The sequence below is a fragment of the Penaeus chinensis genome, chromosome 31 (assembly GCF_019202785.1).
Source record: "Penaeus chinensis breed Huanghai No. 1 chromosome 31, ASM1920278v2, whole genome shotgun sequence".
Taxonomy (NCBI): Eukaryota; Metazoa; Arthropoda; class Malacostraca; order Decapoda; family Penaeidae; genus Penaeus; species Penaeus chinensis.
The window spans coordinates 10,728,201-10,733,200 of NC_061849.1; the positions used below are offsets into that span (position 1 = coordinate 10,728,201).

General features: G+C 35.6%; 1 protein-coding gene across 1 annotated transcript in view; it reads right to left on the reverse strand.

Annotated features, from left to right (window-relative positions):
- Positions 1-27: 27 nt before the first annotated feature.
- Positions 28-5,000, reverse strand: part of LOC125041701 (disintegrin and metalloproteinase domain-containing protein 11-like) — a 215,660-nt gene continuing 210,687 nt past the window's right edge. The window contains exon 25 of the mRNA XM_047636899.1: positions 28-5,000. This exon is cut by the window's right edge and continues 781 nt beyond it. The gene's annotated coding sequence lies outside the window, so the exon portion shown is untranslated.

Consider the following 5,000-nt stretch of genomic DNA (forward strand, 5'->3'; position numbering starts at 1 on the left):
ATTTAATGAAACTAATGAAACACATACTTTTTATGTACAATGATTTATTATAACTTCTGTACAAACAGGTTTCAATAAACAAATCCAATTTGTGTGAAGATACACATCCTGTTCAACTCCCAACAGACATAAAAATTTTAGTCAGCTAATGGGAGAAATAATGACTTAAGACAAACATATTCACCTATGAAGAATAAGAAAATGTGGTTGCGGGAAATGAAGGTTTACTGCGAGTGAGGTCTTAAGTGATTTTGAGTCTTATGCAGTACAGCAATAAGGCTCGAATTTCAGTTTTGGAAAAGAGAATCCACCTTACTGAGTTGGCAAACAATAGCACAAAACCCCTAATACCATCACATCTTTTTTTATTTTTTGACTTTAAGTCATGTCACATCCAGCTAAAAGCATCTCTCATCATTATATTGATAAGGATTTTAGATACATCATCAAAATGTATTTGATTGTCAGATAACCTCCAATTGCAGTTCTTTTCGCTAAATGTGACCCTGTGTATCACCGTCCGATGGATAGTGTTGTGGAGTTCCTAAGTGGGTGAAACTAGCATGTGTTGAGATATGGAATCAAGAAGATCCTCTGAATGTCTGACTATGTGCTATACTAAAAGCCTATGAAGACCTACTTAAGGGTAACAAATACGTAAGTTACGGTGTGGGTGCAGGAGGAAGGGTCGCAGGAGGTGGGGACTGGAAGGCTCTTGCGAGTAAATCTTCCGTGGGAAAAGCATAGTAATTTGTCTGACACTGTAAAGAGTAATATACCTTATAGTCCTTATGGTGTAAATGCAATTCTTTCATGAACTGCGTGAGTAAAACTTTAAGATCTGTATATATTCTTTTGTAAAGATAAAGAATGTCATTTGTGTGTATACACAGGTATAATTTTTTCCCCTTTTTAAAGTATTTCATGCTTTGAAGTTCCTTTTTCCTTGAAGTTGGACAATAGATATTACGAATACTACAGAGAAATAACTGTACAAGTTATCTTTCCCCAATAAACAGAGAAATAGAAGAGATGCAATAAAGCTAAATAATTAATACCAGATTCACTTGCTTTCATCTGTAAACTTAACACTTGCTATTGTAATGGAATAGTAAACAAGCATCAAGTTGGTTTTCTCAGCCCTATTGAATCTTTGTAGCTATACTTCTAAGCCAACAAAAAGTGCAAAGACTTGTAGTAAAATTCACCTATGGATATTTTCAGATAACCTTCACATGTGGATGCTTAATATGGATAATCTTGAGAATTTGGCTGTATGTGTTACAATCTCATGCTGTGAATTTCAAAGCATCTATATACAAGCTTTTAACTAATATTAAACCAGTGGCTTTTTGGCAGCAAGCTGTGCCTCAGCCTATACTATCTCTCCCAGTCCCCTGTATGCTGCTGCCCCTTTGCACACCCACACCCTCACTGTGTTGCTGAGAGTACAAAACAACAGTATTATCATTATGTAAATAGTACCTACATCAGTGAAACATTTCTGAACAAAACTACAACTTTGAGCTTTCAGTTCACCTGTGCAACTCACTGATAACTTCTGGGGAAACAATACCTATGTTTTTTATCCTAAACATCACCTGCTTTAAAGTTTGGAATGATGAAATTCATAATTTTTATATCCAGATGTTGATTTATATTATTGGATATAAGAACAAAGAGCACATCAAGCGTCATCTTTAATACAAAACATGAAAGACATTAGATTTAATATAAGAAAACGATTGTTACTTGTGAGTATTGTAAGTTTCACGAAACACAGAGTACAAAAACCACACACAAAACCAATGTGTAAATATCCTGTTAATGACTTATACTGTTATACCAACTTTGATGCATTATGACCAGAAATACTACAAAATAAAGTTGCTTCATAAAATAATATTACCTTAATCTGCTAGCTTTAAAGTTTTGTGGGTTGGATTCTTGAACCATCCTCAGTACTTATACATTTGGCATGTCTCTTGTACATATAAGTTAATAATAAGTACCAGCAACACTGAAAAAAGAAATATAGGAAACAGACAAAATTTATTGACTGATTGGATAGGGCCACAGACCTGTCACTATTCACCAAGGAAAATTCAACAATTTAACCCACCTGTTCTCAGAAATATAAAGTGAAAGTATTAGCAATCATTTAATTTTCGTTTAAATTGGACTCACTGTGCAATGATACTAGGGAAGTTATATATTCTGATTTTTGGCATGCGTTGCTTCATCATCTTACGTGAAGGGAAGAAATCATTAGTAAATGAGCATCAGAACAGAAACCATTCACCTATAAATGTAGTCTGTCAATGAAGGTTTGAACTGGACTTTATATTTTTCCTGAACATGTCTGTATATCTTGTATAAATGAAGGGCGACCTGGACCTCTCAGGGTCTATGGGGCAAGGTGTGCCGTAATGGGGATTCATCCGAGAGCTCCAAGTTGCTTGCTGAAACAGGCCAGCATGAAGGTGACTCCAATTCATTTTCTTAGCGGATACTACTCTGAAAATACTTATGCGTTGTAGGAAAGGTAAATTGTTTTTAGAAACGCTTCAGAGTATTACCGAGTTCTATACAGACTGATACAAGCCATATGGAAAAGAAACATGAATTGCGATCAACTTTTGAAGCTTCACTTTACTGAACTGTTCAACAAAGTTAAAAGTTGCAATACTGCAAGTCCAGCTCAGCAACCAGCAGCTCTTTTCTCTAACACTGTATACATTATGCTTGGGAATACAACTCTTTGTCTTTGTTTCCATGGCTTAATTTCATACAGCGTTCCTGAAAGGTCCTGGTGCTAGTTATTCAATCAAACCTCGTCAATTCATTTACTATTTGAAAAAAAAGTAAAAACCTTTTATGCTATTATCCATAAAAATTAGTCTATTGTATATTTTTTTATTTTTTATATTCTTTATAGAGACCCTGCTAAAAAATATTTACAAATAGCAGTGCTACATAATACATGTTCCTAATGCTCTCTCTCTCTCTTTACTTTATTACTGAGACCACAGCAATGAATTAGTGAGGTTTGAGGTTAATGATGAGTCGCAGAATGAAACAAGCTCTCTTCAGTGTGTCAAGTGATGTGATGTTATTCAAAACTATGTAGAGTCCCTTTGGTATTATAAATCAACGATGATATAAATTTCACACATCTCAAGGTAGGACATTTCTCTTATACAGTACAGTTAACCACTAGTAGTTACTTCTTCTGATATCACTATTCCATTATCGTCATCGCCCTCAATTGAGCAATAAAGTCTTGCAGCCAAACTGAAGCGTCTTTGGGGAAACTATCTGTAATGACTTATAAAGGGCGATTTGATTAATGGCAGGACAGAGGATGACCTAAATAAACAAGTTGTCTCGTTTTGACCATTTCTCCATTTTCTGTTGGCCAATTTTGGTCTTGTTGATCTTTGAAAAATTTCCTTTAGTTTTTGTTGTTTGTTTTTCCATTAGAACTTAATACATGAGGGGAATGGTCATGTTTATTAGAAGTTTTCTTCTTCACAGTCAGTTTGAAAAGTATTTTGCAGAGAAGTTGTCTCTTCCTTTTACTTAAATATAACTTTTGATGAATTGGCTAACTTTGATCACAGAAAGTATAGATTACTTTTTCCAGATTCTGCAAGTCTTTGCCATTTCCTTTTCAGATTGACATATGTGAATTTCAGATGCATATTTTTAAAGAGTTTGTGACAGAACAGATAGGTTAAGCAATATAATAACTCTTTAAGTAATGGATATACCCATTGCTGGATATAAATGTCCAAATACTGTTATGTTTTTCAATATGAAAAGATTTGCTAAAGCAAATTCACTACATGCATATGACATTAATTTGATTTTATATTCTTCCTGCTACCTCGTTTCTGTGTCTGGTAAGTAATAGTTATTTGTAAGTCTGGAATTCCAGAAACTGTTATGTGAGCTGAGTTTGACACTTTCATAGTGTAAAATATGACAGTCCATAAACTTTTTTATATCATATTTCTACAGAGCTTCAACAAAGACCAACATGGGTTGATTTACCACCAAAATGTTGAATATTATGACTAAGTCCTTCAAAATAGCTGAAGGTGAGTAAAGAACTTGCAAGTAGTGTCAGGTAAACTGTCTCTGAGATCCGACCTGCATCATGCATAAGCCTTTCACATGATTGGAAGCCATTTACCAAAGTGAGAGGAGTTTAGCTCAATTAGATCCCATTCTGGAGAACCGTCTGACAGCCAACCAAACACTACAGCAGAGGGATCGTTTGCCGGCTGCACCTGGGCAGTCAAGTGCAGCCTGGCGACGAGCCTCATTCCCGTTGCTGGCATTGAATCTTAGCAGTGCAGCAAAGGGCAAGCTTTTTTGACACCCTGTCTAGAAAATTATGTACAAGGTACCGGGTGATGTTCCTTTTGGCCACCTACATTTTGAAAAAGATTTAAATGGGCAGTGTGTTAGATACACAACTGTACGTATAAACACTTAATTCCAGTGATGGTTCTGGGAGGACGTTGACAAGATACTGACAGCAGGGAGTTGGTTAACCCTTCAGTCTTTTCAACATGAAATTGAACTCATAGATAAGATGCAAAGTTTAACCTCCTAGACTGACTGATTAAGCTGAATTCTGTCATTGGCTCATCAACTACATTTACAATACACACATAAACAGAAACATTGGGGTCATATCCGAATTGACATCTCAAAGTTGTTGAGATTCTTCACTCGGTTTGAGCAACGGAACTGACATCTTGATGGTGAAGAAGTAGAGTATCACTCGTGCGCTGGACGGCTAAGTCTGCATTAGCAAACTAAAATCCTATTTTTTTCAGTCTCACCAGAAGCATATTTGAGACACACAGTGAGAATGTTCATAACATGGGCCCTATTAAACCTTTTCCGTAGATGACATTATTCTAAAAATTAATACTGTACAATGTAAAATTATATGATTGTTGATAGTGGCGTAACCCTTATGAGGC